The sequence below is a fragment of the Euprymna scolopes genome, chromosome 10 (assembly GCF_053919585.1).
Source record: "Euprymna scolopes isolate OS-2025 chromosome 10, ASM5391958v1, whole genome shotgun sequence".
NCBI lineage: Eukaryota > Metazoa > Mollusca > Cephalopoda > Sepiida > Sepiolidae > Euprymna > Euprymna scolopes.
Window position 1 is genome coordinate 153,130,437 of NC_136491.1, and position 19,398 is coordinate 153,149,834.

Here is a 19,398-nt window from a genome sequence, read left to right on the forward strand (position 1 = left end):
ATAATAATAATAAATAACAACAACAAAACCAATAACAAAAACAACAACAAAAATAATAATAATAAGAATAATAACAATAATAATAGTACTACTAATACTTCTACTACTACTAGTACTGCTACTACTACTACTACTACTAATGATAATAATTTAAGATTTAACAGTGGGGGTTAACTTTCTCAAATAAAGTTAATATGAAATAAGAACCGACTTCATGGTCAATTAACGATCAAAATTTCAAAAAGAAGAGGCCTTCTATCATTCATTGCACCCTGTGCCGAAATAATAACATTATTATTTAGAAAGCCATTCTTAAAATTTTACGCTTTTACTACACCCATTCATACACAGCTTCGTAAAATACGCAAAAATGATGACCTCATCGATTCCATGGTAATCATTGAAAGTCCTTTCTGATCACTTAATAAAAAAGAATAAAATTACATTCACTTACGAGACCTCCAAAAAATAATTGGCACATAAATTACATTTTGTGGTGTTTAAATGTACATGTAGATATAAATAAATCAATTTTAAGCATATATTCATGCAAAAAATGCAGACTTGATATTTTTAGTTATCATTTTTTAAATTTCTCTCTGGCAACGCTGCAAAACGGAGCCTGCACTTTCGCAGCAAGTCGTAATCCAAACAAGTCTGATAGAGTATTTTTTTTTTTACAAACGAGTCACCAGAGGCCACTCGAGGATAAGGGTTGATGGGTATACATAAGTTGCCGAAATATTGTAAATTGGATTACTTAGGGGGATGGATCATCAATAATTTGTTTACGTTGGACTTGAAGACAATCAGATTGTAGTCAGCTAGAAAGCAGGGAAAAGTGAGAGAGTGCCACAGGCGTGCAGTTCTAAAAAAAAAATTATTTGTTAATGGAATCTACGTTTAGGTTCAGGCAGAGGTAAAGATTGTAGGAGATGGTGGTTCTGGCTAGATGAGTGTTTTTCGTGAAAGTTTGGCGAGGGGTGAACATAGATTGAAGCTAAGACGAGCACTTGTCATGAAAATAAAGCAAAAACAGGCTCGCAACGTCTCTTCTGTGGGAAAGAGGTTGCAGAGAAGAGAAAATGGCATCCTCCACTAAGCTACGAAGTCTATTTTGAACTCTGTCAAGGCAAGATAAGCTGCTTCTAGCAGCTTCTGTCCAGATGTTGCAACAGTACTCCATCATTGCCGTATCTCGCTTTTATATAGGTAGAGAATTGCATCAGGAGTGAGATATCTACTGGAGCGGTAGAAGGATCCCACCATTTTTCCAGCGGCCTCAGCAACGGATTTGATGTACGTGTTCCATTTCAAATCAGGAGTAAATGTCAAGCTCAGAAGCTTGTCAAAACATGCAACACCCCTACGACGAGAGCCATTCATTTTAATTGAGGCCAGATGAGTATCAGAGCGTTGATGATGTAAAGATAGGAGCTTGGTTTTAAATTCATTAAAAGTAACCAGCCACCTCTTCCCCATTGTACCACGTGGTCAAGATCAGAGGAGATAACTTTGTTATTTACAGCCGTTGATGTGTTGCCATAGATGGTAGTGCCGTCTGCAGAAATGACAACGAAGGATATTAGAATGTTATTTGGAAGATCATTGATGTAGATCAGAAACAGAGTTGGGCCCAGGATGGGCCCCTGAGGGACTCCAGCATACATTCCGTGAGCTTCTGATTTCTGTCCATCAACTCTTATGAATCTATCCGACAGATATGATTTAATAACTGAGAAATCATTTCCAGCTATACGTAGCTGGATATCTCATGAAGTAGACCTTATGCCATTCCCTTTCAAAGGCCTTTTATATGTCAAGAGCAATTTCCCTAGAAAGGAAGCCTCCGTCAAGAGATTCACTACCTCTATGAGATATAACCGTCAATACATCAACTGTATATCTAGCAGGACGGAAACCGTATTGCATGTCACTAAACAGATTATTTTGCTTTTTCTTTCATTGTTTGCTTTTAAACTTTTCTGGCGATTTTTTTCGAATAAAATTAAATCAAACTCATTTGGTAACACAGTGCACTATTTACCCGTGAAGACGAAAGGAGTTGCCCGTCGTATTTTATTATCGTATTGAACTCGATATATAATAATGATTAAAAAAAAATAGCGATCCAGCCTAAGTCCTTACTATTTGAGCTATCGACAAATGGATGAAAAAAATTATAGAAATTAAGCGATTTCACCATATAACTGTATATTTTTGTATACGAAGAAGTAATAATTTTGTTACGTTGTGTGTATATGAATATGTTCCACATTGACGTACATGTTAAATAGTGGGGTTTATATTTTATCTATATATTCATGTACGTGTAAATGCGTGTATGTATATACGTTGTATCATTTAGTTGATCGTATATGACATTTATGCAAGAGTCTAACAGGAAGCGATTGAAGTGATCGCATCGAAACTGTTGTGAACAAACAGTTCTTTTTTATAAGATGTAAATAACACATACCTGAATTATTTACGAACATTTATTTTCATGATCTGGCCGGCGTCTTCAGAGATTACACGTTTTTACATCTTGGTTGCCTGAAATGATGCCGCCCCCTGCACCATTGAGAGACCAACTCCACTTTTTGAGTCGTCCGTTCTCATCTGATGTCCAGCTAACGACTGCCTAGAATCTACCCAAATCTACATTTCATCACGTATCTCATTACGGGTCTCAGACAAACAGCTGATGTAACTCCAATCTATTTAATTCTTTATGCAACCCAAAAATAATTTTTACATCTATTTTCTATGTTCACATTCCTTTTGCGATATTATTATACAGTCCTGGTCAAAATCATAAGACCACTTAAGAAAGTAAGCGTTTATGCATATTATCGAATTTTTAATCAAACTAATGGTTGAAACCATTGCCAAAAGGGAAAATATTATGGTAAAAAATGAAATCTGCTTCATTCGAAAACTTAACACTGATCTAATAATTATTTTTGAAAAAACAAACATTTTCACCTGGTCTAAATGATAAGACCACTGATAATTTATCTAACAAAAGGCAATTATAAATTACTAAAAAGGGTCTCAGTATTTAGTATAGCCTCCATTATTACGAATTATTATTATTATTATTATTATTATTATTATTATTAATAACAATAAGAAGAAGAAGAAGAAGAAGAAGAATGTTTTGACCCTTGGCCCTGCTTGCCACAGTTAACACAGATACTACGCTATGATCACAGCCCAAATGGTCAGAACATTACAATTTTAGTAAACGCACATTTGCTAACGTAAAAGTTTTTTTCAATTTTGACACCTTAATGGATATTTTTACCGGCTAAAAACCAAAACGTCCATATATAAAGTTTTAAGTCTGCAGATTAAAAATTAAGAGAAGTTTGATAGAGATAGTTCCATAGGTAAAGAGACAAGGTCACTTTTATATATATAGATAGACACATATAAATAAATTTGCGTGTGCTAGTTAATTTTCATCAGAAATGCTACGTAATTATACACAATATTGAAAATATGCGCATGAGCGTAATAGTTAAATGAATCCAATGGAATAAGAAATAAAAACGAAAAAAAAATAAGAGAACTGAATATATTAAGTTTGTTATAATCATCTGTAAATAAAAAATAGAGGCTTTTAATATCAATATAAGTTCGACAGAAACCTTAAATTTCTCTTTCTCTCACTCTTTTTATATATATATATATATATATATATATATATATATATATATAGGGTGACCCCCCCAAGAAAAAAAAAGAAGCTAAATGGAGGCCATCTGTAACATATACTGTAGAAAGGAGAAAAAAAGGCCAAAGACCCTAGTGTTTTGATGTGATGTTTTGAATGTAATAAACTAGTTATGACCAAAGTGTCATTTCATTCGGACAAAACACTAAGAAACGAGGCCTAATTAGAGTTCGGCCCGGTATTTTTTTTTGGGGGGGGTCACCCTGTATATATATATATACATATATACGTGTAATTATAATGAAATATAGACTTTTAATGTGCACTATTGAGTGAGGGCATAACATGCGCTTAAATATGATATTGTAATTTATCCAGATTTCGTATATAGTATTATTTAAGAGACATGACTTCAAATTTGGTTGTCATCAGCTAGAATCGAAACCGAAACTGTAGCATTCAAAACTGGCGACATTACCACTGTACTAACATGACACACATATGACGCGATTAAAAATAAAAAAAATAAACTAAGATAAATGTACGAAATGAAAAACGATTTTTTTCAATCTTGACCCCTTTATGATCACGTTACTATTTTAATCGGCTAAAAAACCCATATATGAACGGTCCGTAAAAAACTCCAATCATTTGAGCCCCCCCAGCACCGCCGATAGTTTCAAAGAATATAAAGTTTGAAAATATAGAAATAAACATCCAGACAGACACATAGCCTTTTTATATATAAGACTAGGGGTTGGGCGGCTTTGTCCGACCGTAACATACGCTTAAATATGATATTTTAATTAGGTCAGATTAATATATAATTATAGAGTCGTGATTTCAAAAGTAAAAATAGTATTTGGGTGACATCAGTTAAAATCGAAACCGAAACTATAGCTTGATGTGAAATCATTGACTGGTCGAAGAAATAAAAGAAGCGCCATCATTTTGTAACTGCCGTCGTGTGTTGTGTCATTCTACAAAGGTATTGTGAATCATTTATATGAATTTTTGTTCCACTCATCTATATATGAACTTTGTGTATAAACTCATCTAAGTAATGTGTCTCTTCGTCGTCTTGGGAATGTGCCTCCATCACCTATCAAGAGGTGGTGACTTTGTCCCCTTGGCTAAAAGAACCGATCCCCCTCTATACCACAGATAGTAAAATGTATAAATGTATCTCAATCTGTACATCCCCCTCTCATTGTGTATTAAAATGTACCCCCCCCTCTCTCTCTCTCTCTCTCTCTCTCTCTCTCTCTCTCTAATACGCACACTCCACAACAAATATAAAATATCCGTCATCTTAATAAGGCCAGTATGCAACATAGAGTCGTGATTTCAAAAGTAAAAATAGTGTTTAGGTGCCATCAGTTAGAATCGAAAACGAAACTATAGCTTTCAAAGCTGGTGGCATTACCATTGTACCGCATATAAACTGGCTAAGAATAATTTCAAATAAACTAAGATGAATGTACAAAATGTACAAGGACTTTTTTTCAATTTTGAACCTTTTATGACCCCTTTAAACTATTTCAACAGGCTTAAGACTCGTAAAATATCGATCCGTAAAAATTCCAATCATTTGAGGCCCCTAGTACCGCTCTGCGACTTTTAGTTTCTGAGGAGATAGAATTTGAAAATATGGAGACAGACAGACATATGAAATTTTATATATAAGATTAGTAGGATAATTTGTCTTAAAATGGTTCGTGGAGCGGATTTCACCATATATATATATATATATACTTTAAAGGAGATTAGAACAATAGTCTAAAGAGCAAAGTGTATTTTAATGTAATAGTAAAATTACTAGTTTAATGAAAATAGAGAGAAAGAAAAATTGCTCGTTGTAATTTAGATATATGATAAATTATCTATCACATTACTAAATATATATATGTATATGTATATATATATATATATATATATATATATATATATATATATATATATATATATATATATATATATTATATATATTTAGGCAGCATTTTCTCATTTAGACAAATATTATTAAATAGCCTCAGATAAATAATATTAATTATGAGTGCAGCCGGAACGTCTTGAAATGTTTGGGATAAATGTTTGAAAATGTATCTATGTATTTGTATATATAAATGTGTTTAATATATGTAAAAAAAAAAAAAAAAATCCGCCCACCTAACTTATAACAAAGTACCACGTGACTAGGAAAAAATGTATATATAAGTAAATTAAAAAAACAATCTTTATATTCATTTCTACAATATGCCCGAGGATGATAGAAGTACTTCTGTCGAAAGCGCTCGCGATTATGCATCCAACATATACAATTTCGAGAAGAACACAAAAAGGAATATTCGGAGACTGGAGAAGATAAAAAGGAAAATTGTAAAACAGAGTAATTCCGTGCTATTCAATAATATTTCTCTCTCTCTCTCTCTCTCTCAATCTTTCTCTCTCTCTCTCTCTCTCTTTCTCTCTCTCTCTCTCTCTCTCTCTCTCTATATATATATATATATATATATATATATATATATATATAAGATTGTTTGAATTTTTATTGATTTTTTATTAGCGATTAAGTTCTTTATTTCGCTCCCTGAGCGTTTTCTCTTATTGTAAGAAAGGAGTTATTTGCCCTAGAGTTTACATTTTTCTTCGCCCAAATCTTAGAACGTTTTTTTTTTTTTTTTACACAGTGATCACCATTTATCAAAGCCCGGAAGCCACTCAGGGATAAGGGTTATTGCAAGTACATTACGTTAGTGTGGAGATTTGATGAAGTGTTTACTTAAGGGGGCGGTTCATTAGGAATTTATTAACATTGGACTTGAAGACATCCAAGTTGTAGTCCGGTGGGAAGCAGGCAGACGGAACAGAGTTCTACAGGCGTGCAGTTCTAAGAAAGAAGCTTTGTTCATGGAATCCGCGTTTTGATTTAGGCACAGATATAGAGTGGGGAAAATTTTTCACAGTGGATTCAGCTAGACGGGTGTTTTTCGTGAAAGATTGGCGAGGGGGGACTAGAGATTGGAGTTCAGACGAGCACCTGCCATGGAAATAACGATAAAACAAGGATAGGCTCGCAACGTCTCTTCTGTGGGAGAGAGGTTGCATGGTAGAGAAAAGGGCATCCCCTAAGCCACGAAGTCTATTTTGTACTCTGTCAATGCAGGATAGGCTGTTTTTAGCAGCTCCTGCCCAGATATGGCAACAGTATTCCGTCCTTGAACGTTTTTACTTTTTTATTCTTTTATTTAAATATTACTATTAATTAATAATTAATAATTAATTATTAAAATTTATAGATGGCTTACTTTCATGCACGTAGTAATTATTAATTAATAATTAATATATATATATATATAAATTTATGTGTGTGTGTGTATTTATAAAGTCATTTTGCGATGTGATGAAATAAATTAAGAGAATGCATAATTATGCGGATAGAAGCTTAATATAAATCTATTTACGAACTTACGAACCATGCACCGGGCGCAGTTTACAAAAATACCAGCCGCGAAAATAGAATTCCTGATTACCAGTCTTGTAAACACACTGAAGGAACTCTCCTGTTAAGGGAGTTCAGGGAGTAAAAACAAACATCCGTTTCCGGAATCTCACACACTTTTGATGCGTAAGAACTACGGATTAAGCCTATCCCAAAGATTAAAGAATGCCTCTGAGATTACCATTTGTGTGTGTGAAGTGAGATGTAGTAAAGTGATTATTTTCGGAAAGTATGGGCCCAAAGTGTTCAATTAATAAGTAAGGTTGTGAAATAAGACCGAGACATGAATAAATATGGGAGAGTCTTTTTTATCTTTTTTCTTTTTATATATGGAGGTCACAACTTATCAAGGCCCGGAGGCCACTCAGGGATAAGGTTTATTGCGTGTACAGTAATCAATGAGCTAGCATTGTAGTAATCATTGGTATTGGAGATTTGATAGAGTATCTTACTTAAAGGGGCGGTTTGTCAGGAATTTGTTTATGTTGGACTTGAAGACGTCCAAGTTGTAGTCAGGTGGGAAACAGGCGAACGGAAGAGCGTTCCACAGTCGTGCACTTCTAAGTAAGAAGCTTTGTTCATGGAATCTACGTTTTGATTTAGGCACAGATAAAGAGTGGGGAAAATTATTGACAGTAGTTTCAGCCAGACGGGTGTTTCCCATGAAAGACTGGCGAGTGGGGACGAGAGATTGGAGCTCAGACGAGCACTTGTCATGGATATAACGATAGAACAAAGACAGGCTTACAATGTCTCTTCTGTGGGAGAGAGGCTGCAGGGAAGAGAAAAGCCCCCCCCACTAAACCAAGAAGTCTATTTTGTACTCTGTCAAGGCAGGATAGGCTGTTTTTAGCAACTCCTGCCTAGATGTGGCAGCAGTACTCCATCCTTGGACGTACTTGGCTTTATACAGATAGAGAATTGCATCAGTAGTGAGATATCTTTTGGAGCGGTAGAAGGATCCCACCATTTTCCCAGCGTCCCTGGCAACAGATTTGATGTACGTGTTCCATTTCAGATCAGGAGTAAAGGTCAAACCCAGAAGCTTGTCAAAACATGGAGCTTTCCCAAGACGAGAACCATCCATTTCAATTGATGCCAGATGGGGATCAGAGTGTTGATGATGTAAAAATAGAAGCTTGGTTTTGGATGCATTAAAAGTGATCAGCCACCTCTTCCCCCCATTGTAACACACGCTCAAGATCAGAGGAGAGAGAATTAGAGACAACTTTGTCATTTACGGCCTTTGATGTGTTGCTATAGATGGTCGTGTCATCAGCATAGATGTCAACGAATGATTTAAGTATGTGGTTTGGGAGATTTTTGATGTAGATCAGGAAGAGAGTTGGGCCCAGGATGGACCCCTGGGGGACTCCAGCATTAATACTGTGGGCCTCTGATTTCTGCCCATCAACCACTACTCTTTTGAACCTATCAGAGAGAAATTATTTAATGATTGAGAACACATTTCCAGTAATAGCGTAGCTGGAAATCTTGTGAAGTAGGCCCTTATGCCATACCTTATCGAAGGCCTTTGATATGTCAAGAGAAATTGTCCTGGAAAGGAAACCTTTCTGGAGTAATTCACTAATCCTATAAGATATAACCGTTAGCACATCTGCTGTAGATCTTGCAGAGCGGAAACTATATTGCATGTCACTAAGAAGGTTGTTTCTATTGAGGTGGCTAACTACTTCTTTATTTAATATGGATTCCAACAACTTACTCATGACACACAGGAGACTTATTGGTCTGTACTGAGAGGGAGATGACTTTTCACGTGAATTCTTAAATACAGGGCATACTGATGAGGTTTTCCAGGGTGTTAGAAAGCACTTCTCTTAAGGCAACACTTAAACAGTTTTGTAAGTATGGGGGCAAGTTCTGGTTGTAGCTTTTTCAGCACTATAACTGTAATTCCGTCAGGACCGGTTGCTCTACTGGAATCAAGGTTCTTGATTAGCTTGGCGACCTCACACACACATATTTGTATGCTGCATAGCGTGTTGTCTGTTATAGGAGGAAATACGGGGAGTTGATGGCCATTGTCGCATAGGGTAGAATTAGCTGCAAAGTTCTTGGCAAATAGTCTGGCCTTGTCTGATGCTGACGAGATGACCTCAGGTCCATTGATGATAGTTGGGATAGAACGCACGCTTCTCTTCAAGATCTTGTTTGCTATTTGCTAGAACTAATGGGAACCAAGCCGCTGCTCAGCTACTTTGGATTTAACAGACTGAGCATATAGTTCTCTTGCATTTTATATTACTCTTTTACAGTGGTTGCTGGCAGTCCTGAAAGCAGTTTTAGTCTCAGTACATCTATTATGTTGGTAGCTATGGAAATAGTGATTTCTGTGCGCGATGGCAGCAGCACATCCAGGGGAGAACCATAGCTGCTGTTAGGTTTTTGTTGGAATTTTCGGATAGTATGAATCGGTCTATGCCTACAGTTAACCATTCGGTCAGGTCTGATACGATAGAGAATACATCCTTTTTAAACATGGAATGCAGAGGTAGGTCAGATATGAATGTACTGAAGCTATCCCAGTCAGCCATAGTGTATCGATATACAATACGGTTGAGAGGTACGTCTGAAAACTTATTACATTTCATTTTTATCTTAATTGATACAATAGTATGGTCAAAGGATCCCAGAGGAGATAGAAAGGAACATGACCACAGCTCAGGGGAAGTTGTGAGGCAAAGGTCTAGAAGGCTTACATACTGACCGGTAGTATCGGGCACACGGGTGGGTTCGTGAACAATCTAAGTGAGGTCATAGTCAATGGTAAAATCAGGAAAAAACCTCCCCTCGTTATCGGTTTTATTTGAGTGGATCAGCCATTCCACATTATTGACATTGAAATCACCGCAAATGTGAATGTAAGCTGAAGCATGAGCAGACAGGATGTGGTCAATTTTCTCAGATATGCTCTTAAAGATAGTAACCCCACTGTTGGGGGGGGCGATAGAGGACAAATATAAATGCGGTGGTGTAAGCTAGTGCAACCCGGAAGCACATAAAAGGTAAATTAGGGTCTTCTCCGGAGATATCCCTACCACATGGAAAGCCATCTTTAATGTAGGCACATATTCCATGCCCATGGCGATCTTGGGGGTCAGACTTGGTTGTTAAGTTAGAGTATCCTTTTATTATAAATTCCTCTAGAGAAGTGGTTGGCTCTATGCCAGTTTCACTTAGAAGGATATGTCTGGTTTCGCCTCCTGTAATTGTGTTTCAACCTCTGGAAGGTCGGAACATAGACCCCTGATGTTGGAGAAGGAGACATGGTAGTAGGGATCTACGTTGGAAGATGGGATTCTAGGTTTATTTGTGTTTCGTTTTTGGAGATTTGTCATGATTGTTGAGGTTTTGCGGTTTGTGGAGCAGGTCGGTAGACTTGGTTGGAGCAGGACAGAGAGGGAAAATAAGAGAGAAAAGACAAGAAATTTTTTTTGTAGTACATGATAAGGTAAAGCCGTAACAATTACCCACTAGTATGGCATCGAGAGGCCCTACTAGAAACTACTGTATGGTCCAGAATCCATTCACCAAATGGCAATACAGCAGCGCCGGTACTTTGCACCTGCTGATAGGACAGCCTCCTTAGAGGTTAATCCAAGGTTCGGGTCCCTGACTATTAGGCGGGTAACGTCAGCCTAGATCAAACGTTTACCTCCAGCACCCTTACTAGTGACATGACCACAAGGATAGACATAGAAACAGAAATTTTCCTACATCTCAGGCTACTGTTTACAAAGTATTACCGACCTGGAAAGCAGCTTTTTCTTTACCCTTTGTCAGAAAAATCGCTCATTGGAAATGAGGACTGAAGGGCAAAAAAGGAGAAGCCAGAGTTACTGGAGCTGCTGATAACACATCCACATGCACTATCTACAAACTAATACCTGAATACCAGGGCAAGAGAAGGACTAGGGTGCAGGTATTTAATGTGCCAACCCAAATACTTGCGGAACTGTTAGGATGCTTCTTCAGCCAGTACGGTGAGGTGGAACAGGTGCCCCCAGTATGGTAAAAAACTGGGACTCACCTCACACAATAGTAATGAGGCTGGAGAGGGAGAGTGTTCAGGCGAGACCAACGCTGCTGACATACAAGGACACACGCATAATGGTAGTGGTGGAGGGCCATCGTCCGCATTGCTGGTTCTGCCAAAAGCAGGGCCACATAGATAGGGGCTGCCCCCAAAGGGTAACCCCTAATCAAACGACCCAAAAGAAAGGCGGTCACAACCCCGAGACAGTGCCCACGCCAAAATAGGCGGCAACAACCCGGCAACCGCGGCAAACCAGCCAGGAGGCCAAGTGTGGGGGGGATTGGTCATGGTAGTGAGACAAAAACGGAAGCCCATAATCCCTTCCACCAGCCCAAAAATCAAGGCAGCAGCCTCTGCAAATGCAGCAACAACAACAGCCACCGCAGCCATAGCCGAAGCAACTACTGCAGCAACAACCGCGGCAGCAGCAAAAGCAGCAAGTGCAGCAGAAGCAACAACGACACCAGCGAGAGCAGCAGCAACAAAAACAGTCGCAGCAGCAACTACAGGAGCAGACACAACCAACGGTCCCCACACCAATCGAGACGGGGATCAAGCGGAGAAAAGACTGCTCCTCTGAGGATGAATCCGCAAGTGAGAGGGAGAGGAACTCAACGTCACTTCTCCCCGGTTGATTCAAAAGAATAAAAAAGAGAAACAAAAGAAGAAAAGGGGAAGGAAAGGTGGCCCCTACTCCCTGTGAACATACACCACCCCTAAAAAAAAATCCACTTCCACCCCCAAACCAAACACTGCACCAACACCAGACACTGCACCAACACAAGACACCACACCAACAACAAACATGGCAACAACACCAGACATCGCACCAACACCAGACACCACATCAGCACGAGACACTACACCAGCACCAACACCAGGCCCCACACAAACACTAGTCCCCACACCAATGCAAACTGAGCCACCACCCCAAAAAGAAAAGGAAAAGAATGAACCGAGGGAGGGCAGAGACTCCTCTGCCTCTCACAGACCAACCAAATTAAAAGCCCTTGCCTCTGAGGTACAATGTTATATAAACTCTCTATCTGTGGCAACAGGCATTTCCCATCAGCAGATGAAAAACTTTAAACCTCTGCTCGATTTCAAACAAATACAGGGGAAAGATGTAAATATCCCCTCAAATTTCCCGGACGCCCCGCTCCTAATAACTTTTGTCAGAACTCCAGAGGCTTGCAAGAACAACTTATGGACAAGGCTGCAGGCCGCTGAAGGGGCGTTTCCAGGAATCGAACTGGTGAAGAAAAATGACCCTTCGCTTGACGAACTGTCAAATCAATGCAAGGGAAGGGTCCCAGTGTCGGTCCATCAATCTCTATACAGGGCTATGAAATTAATTTATCCTTTGGACGTCAGCAGCATTGCGAGAGAAGGTCAGGATATGAAAAACCTGACCACCTTGAGCATGGCACATAACGTCGGTGTCCTCTCCCCGGCTAACTTTGGAGCTGAGTGTGACAAACCCTAAGGTAGGTACCATGGCTTTGAATTTGGCTAGTTTGAATGCGAGAGGCTTGAGATCATCGGGCCGAGCGGCTTGCCTCCAGCACGACCTCTTGTCCCTGGGAATGTATGTGGCTGCGATTCAGGAGACGCATTTCGTTTCCTCTGTGGACTGTGAGGTGCTGGCCCGAGATTTTGAGGTTTTCTCAGCATCTGGCAGCCTGCGGGGGGAAGGGAGTTCCTGTGCTGGTTAAATGTACCCTGTCGACGACAGTAAAAGTTGTTCATAGGGATGCGGTGGGCAGGCTGGTTGTGGCTAATGTTTTTGTAAAAGATACTGTGTTTCGGGTGATCGCAGTGCATGCGCCCAGAAGCGCTCGTGAGAGGGTCTCATTCTTCAATCAGCTTGATGCATTTGTAGATTGTCGGAAGCGGGTAGTGCAAATGGGAGATTGGAACGCCATCTTTGACCTCAATATAGATAAGGTATGAGGCGATGCTAGATGATCGGAGATGTGAAAGTCTAGTCTGGCAGATCTGATAGCTAGATTCGGTCTAGTCAACAGGTCTCGGATCGAGCATCCGGGGCGGGAGATGTGGACGTGGACTAATAGCGTTTCCTCCTATCCAAACACTTACTTGGGCAGGATGTTAGTTAGGAGAGGCGAAGTAGTCTTCGTATCTTGTCCCACGTTCACTTGGCTAGGCCAGACGGACCATAAACTAGTTATGGCCCAGCTGAAGCTAGGAAATAGGCCTAAGTTAGTGGCTCACTAGAAGTTAAACACCTCCCTTCTGGAGATACAAGACTTCCAAGAGAAGCTAATAGAATTAATTCAAAAAGCACTAGTGGGGGTGGTTACCGGGAGTAAGTGGTGGGTAGTCTAAAAGCCAAAATTAGAACCTTCTCTGTCAAGTATTCCCAGCGCCTCGCACTAGGTAAGGCCAAGACGAAGAAGAAGTTAGAGCAGAAACTAGCCCGGGCTACGGGGGAGGGTGATAGGGTTAGTCAGGAACTAGCTAAGCAGGATTTTCTGCGTGAGAATAGCGAGTGTTATGAAGGTCAAATAGTCAGAGCTAGACTTAGAAAGGTGGGCAATGAAGCAGTAAACTCCAACACTGACGCACGTCGTGAAATTTCTAGGTGGGGCTCGGAAAAGTACATTGCAAAGTTAAGACATCCGGATGAACACACCCTGGGATCGACTCGGAGATCTGCGAGGGGTTTCGAGAACATTTTGAGGAGCATTTTACGTAGCAGCCCGATCTTCCAGTCATTGAGTTTAGCGACTATTTGGCTTACTCTCCTGCCTTGAGGCGGCTAGAGCAGCTAGTTGCGAGGGCTGGGTGATGGAGCGGGAAGTTTTTACTGCGCGGAAGCAGGTCAGCTGTGACAGATCGCCGGGACTCGATGGTCTGCCATACTAACTGTATTTGAGGCTGTCCATGTTTCTGCCTCTTCTGTCCATTAGTTTTCTCAGGGATCCATCCCGGAGAAAGTCACCAAGGGAGTGATCACATTGCTGAGGAAAGGTGACGAGCATGGTGGGGAAGAGTTAGACGATTATAGGCCCATAACTCTGCTAAACACGGAGTTGAAGATTTTGGCTAAGGTCCTGTCAAATCGGCTGCAGGTTGTTATCGGCAGGTTAGTTGAACCGGAACAGAACTACACTGTGAAGGGAAAATTGATTCAGAACAACTCGCACCTGATCTGCACGATCCTAGAGGGAGGGATACATGACGATACGGAAACCGCGCTGATCAACTTAGATCAGTCCAAAGCTTTCGATAGAGTCGACCATCGTTTCTTAGCATCTGTCTTAGAGGCCGCCGGTTTTAAACCGGACTTCTGCAAGTGGATTTCCGTGATGTATCGACAGCCCACAGCCATCGTGCAAGTCAACGGAAAGCGCTCGAAAACCTTTGTTATCTCTCGGTCGGTTCGTCAGGATTGTCAACTGTCGACCTTGCTCTATGTCCTGGCTTTTGAACCCCTGCTCCGCAAGCTGAGATGTGGGGAGGCAAATTTTGCCCTGCGCAGAATTGCAATACCCGGTGGCTCAGCCGTCAAGGGATCTGCGTTCGTCAATGATGTTGCGGTCTTTGTGTCGAGCTTCAGAGACATCGAGATCGTGTTGGAGGCATTTGCTCAGTATGAAAGAATTACATGGACCAAGATAAACTGCAGCAAGTCGGTAGGACCAGGGTTGGGCGCCTGGAGTGGCAACACCAACCTCCCGGCGCGTTTCAGCTAGATGGATCGCCCAATTTGGATCCTCGGCATGTGGTTCGGACTGGTTCTCCAGCTGAACAAAAATTGGTTGGAGGTACAGTCAAAGGTGGAGCCTGCAGTCAATTCGTGGCTTCCTAGGAAACTTTCCTTAAAAGGTAGAGCTGAGGCGTGCGCCACTTACGTCTTTCCTCTCATCCTTTACCGACTGACCATACTTCCCCTGCCTGCACAACACCTAACAGCTCTTGTCGAGCTCTTGTTCTTGCTTCTTTGGGACAGAGGAAGACACTGGGTGAGCAGACAGGTCTCTATTTAATGTCCGTGTGAGGGAGGCTTGGGAATGCCGGACTTGAAGTGTTATCAAGATGCTGAGAGGCTAGCCTTCCTAAGCCACTATATGCAAGATGACCAACCGTGGCACCCCGTGGTTACTGCCGCCTTCCTCAACCTCGTTCTCGACCCTTCTATCAAGAGCTGTCGCAGGCTGCGGGGAGAATCTGCCTACATGAAAGAGTGCCGAGCCGCGCTAAAACGACTACCAAGGTCCGGTGATCTTGTGACTGCTACCCGTAGGAAACTCCACAGGGATCTAGTGAAGGGGGCCGCCGATGACCCGCTATGCGCGCGTTTGGGTTGGCAGCAGAATGAGATCTGTTCTGCGTGGAGCTGGGCGCCAGGTTCGAGTCATCTGAACAATTCGGAGTTTTCTCTGACCTGGCTATTGGCCCGAAATGCACTTCCACTCAGCAACATACAATGCCGTTCCGGCTTTTGGAGTCGACTAATTGTCCCCGTTGTGGGACAACGGCCGTAGAAACGACTGATCACGCTTTCTTCAATTGCCGCAAACTCCACCGGTACTGGTCGTATGTCAGTGAGGTGACGGCTTGCATCGATCCTGGGCATTCTCGCCGAATTACCTTATCCAATGTCGTGGACAAAATAAGGCCGCTGTGGGACCGGGAAAGACAAATGGTCTACGTTACGATCCTGGCCGTGGCGAGAATGGTGATTTGGACGTCGTGCCTGCAAGGTTGCCGGGGTTATTGTCTTTTTCTAATCAGGATGTGATCGCTTTCTTTAAACACCAACTACGGGTGAAGATCAGATGTGATTGAAGAAGGCTGCATCGCGCAGCATTTGACAGAAGATGGATATATGTAGCAAGTCTGTGCGTACGAAGAGGAGCCAAATTTGAATACGTGTTCCCCGCCTAGGAGTGGAACGCGCAGTTCGTGAAGTAAAATTAAACAAGTAGCCTCTCAGCTAGCTGAGTGTGTGTTCCATCCCTCCTAGATTAGGAAGCCTCCAAGATCCCCACCCCCTCCTTCTTGCAATTTTGGTTTTCACCCCCTCCTCTAAATTTCACCCGTCTTGAAGAGAAAGAAATACAAACTAACCCCCATTCCTTACACACAAAATTTTATTTTCTCTATTCACCCCCATCTAGAGGGCATTCCAACTTAGAGACTGGTCCGCAGAAGCGAGGTTCCTTTTACAAACCTAGTGGAACGGGCAGTCTATCAACTAGATGGGGTTGGAAGGGTCCTACTAATCACCCTTTTTTCTCTCCCCCACCCTCGACACAAATGAATTATTGTACCATTTTTATTGTTATCTTTTTTTTGATTTTACATGTCAATAAAAAATGTTTTAAAAATTGGGAGTCAAGTAAGACGTCCCCTAATTGCGAAGGGTGAATGCGGTATTATGGTGAAAGAAGATATTAGTGAGCAGAAACTTTTGATTTTGTTTAGTTCTGGATTTAATATCTCAAAGTGTAGTATCTGTTCCGGCAGATACGGCAAGCAAATGCGGGAGTGCCCCAGGGATCTATCCTTGGACATCTGCTGTTCCTGATATTCATAAATGACCTCCCTGACAAAATTGACTCTGAGATGGGTATATATGCTGATGACACCACACTCTATAGCAGGCACGACAGAAAAACAAATGAACATATATCTAAAGTAATGGCAGAAACACTAGAGGATGACCTCCAATCAGTAGTGGAATGGGGACAAAAATGGATGGTCACGTTCAATGCCGCCAAGACAAAACTGGTTTCATTCAATAATTACAAGAAACCTTCTCTACCACCTATAGCAATGGCCAACGACTCTTTATCTGAGAGTACGTCTCTCAAGCTCCTTGGCCTAACGTTCACAGGAAACATGAGCTGGAACAATTACATCGAGAGCATTGCCAGGGCCGCTGCGAGGAAGGTGGGTTCTCTTTACCGTGCTAGAAAACTTCTAACACCCGAAAGTATCCTGTACCTCTACAAGGCCACTATTCGCCCATGTATGGAGTATTGCTGTCATATTTGGGCTGGTGCATCGGCTACTAGTCTCTCGCTCCTTGACAGGGTTCAAAAGAGAGTCGCAAATCTGATAGGCCCTGAACTGGCATCTAAGCTTCAGCCTCTGTCCCATCGTCGAAACGTTGCATCCCTCTGCCTGTTCTACAAGTATTATAATGGGGAATGCTCTGATGAACTGCAATCACTTGTGCTCCCACGACGTAAACACCCTCGACAGACCCGACAAGCTTCAAAATCCCACCCCCACACTGTAGAGATCCCTAGATGTAAAAGATCTTTCTACTCCAGTAGTTTCTTCCCCAGAACTGCTAGACTTTGGAATTCCATTCCAGGTCACTGCTTCTCCAACTGTACTGACTTGCATAAGTTCAAGTGCAACGTGAACCAACATCTCGCTGCCCAAATCCCTACATAGTACCCCAGTAGATGTTTCCCCTGATAGTAGCCCCCTACACTAAAGTGGCAATGTGCCTTGTTTGGGGTGAAAATGTAATAAAAAAAAAAAAAAAGCAAAGACCATATGTGGGGGGCAACCCCACATATAAGACCTTGGTCAATGTAGGGGCAACCCTTCTTACCAATTGTCACTATCCAGCTCCCCTACTCCCCGGGAAGCTGGTCCCCATTCCCCTTTCACTCCTCACATAAAAATTGGCGTTGTGCCTAATTTGCTTGGCGAGGGAGCAAATAAATACCAACCCTTCATACCAATTGTCATTATCCAGCTCCCCTACTCCCCGGGGGTTGGTGCCCATTTCCTTTTCACTCCTCACATAAAACATCGGTCTTGTGCCTAATTTGCTCGGTGGGGGAGCAAATAAATACCCTTTTCTTGGCCTTTTGGCCACGATCAAAGTGTAGTATCTGTTCTTACTACATGCTGTACTTATGTTTGTAACTTTGTGATATAAAGTAGGGGATCAATTTTCTGTATTAATTCAATGTAAAATGATCACCCACTTTACAACCAGTCAGTCTTAAAGCCATTCAAGTCATTCTTTAGATCATTCAAGTTGTTTTTGCAGGATTCCTGTTATTTTTAAGCATTCAAGCCATTCTTAAGGTCATTCAATTCATCCTTAAGTTCATTAAAGTCATTCTCAGTCATTTACTTTTTATTTATTTAAGTCATTTCAACCCATTTTTCGGTCATTTTAGTTTATCTTTAAGAATTTCATGTCAATCCTACATTCACGCATTCATTTATTACACGAGAGCACGCGACTAATAGCTATCGGCCTTGTTTTTACAAAGAAATCCCCACTCATTAATAGGCCACTTGACTATAAGGGACAATATAGTAATCGCTAGCAGTGTAAATTTGGTAAAATTGGATTACTTAAAGAGAACGGCTCATCAAGAACTTGTTTACATTGGACTTGAAGACGACCATACTGTAGTCAGCTGGTTAGGTTTAGACACAGATAAAGAGTGGAGGAAATTATTGATAGTGGTTTCAGATAGACGAGTGTGTCTCGCCAAACATTTATGAGAACCACTCGCCTAGCCGAAACCACTATCAATACTTTCCTCCACTCTTTATCTGTGCCTAAACCTTAGCGAAGATTCCATGAACAAAGCTGCTTTCTTAGAACTACACACCTGTGGAACTCTCTTCCGTTTTCCAGCTGACTAGAGAGTGAGGGATTGAAAGCTGGCTTCTCTGGTCCTCAGATCTGGCAGCTCATCAGAGATCCGAAGTTCGAAAACTCAATAATCGAAGTAGAACTTTAAACGTAGAAAGCATCAATTGTGGCAGTGAAGAACTTTCTTGGCAACAATAAGGCCAGAAACTTGTCAGAGACTTGTCAAAAACGTACTCACTGCTTTCAGGAACTTGGGATTCAACATGAGTGTCAAAATGTACTAATTATTTTTATATGGTTCTATGAGAATCTGAATTCAATTGGTGACGAGCAGGGTGAGATATTTCATCAGGGCCTGAAAGAGATGGAAACCAGCTATCATAGTCGCTACGACGCAGGCATGATGACTGACTACTGTTGGAATCTGAAGGGAGACATCCCTGTGGCGGACATTCTAGGAGTTCGAAAAAAGGGAAGTTCAAGTCTTATAGCTTGAATAATAGCGAAGAAACATGCAATTTACGTGTACTTGTCTTCATCGGTGCTGC

General features: G+C 41.2%; 1 pseudogene; it reads left to right on the forward strand.

Moving 5' to 3' along the window:
* Positions 1-18,087: 18,087 nt before the first annotated feature.
* LOC145286686 (U2 spliceosomal RNA) lies at positions 18,088-18,225 on the forward strand (annotated as a pseudogene).
* The last annotated feature ends 1,173 nt before the right edge of the window (positions 18,226-19,398 follow it).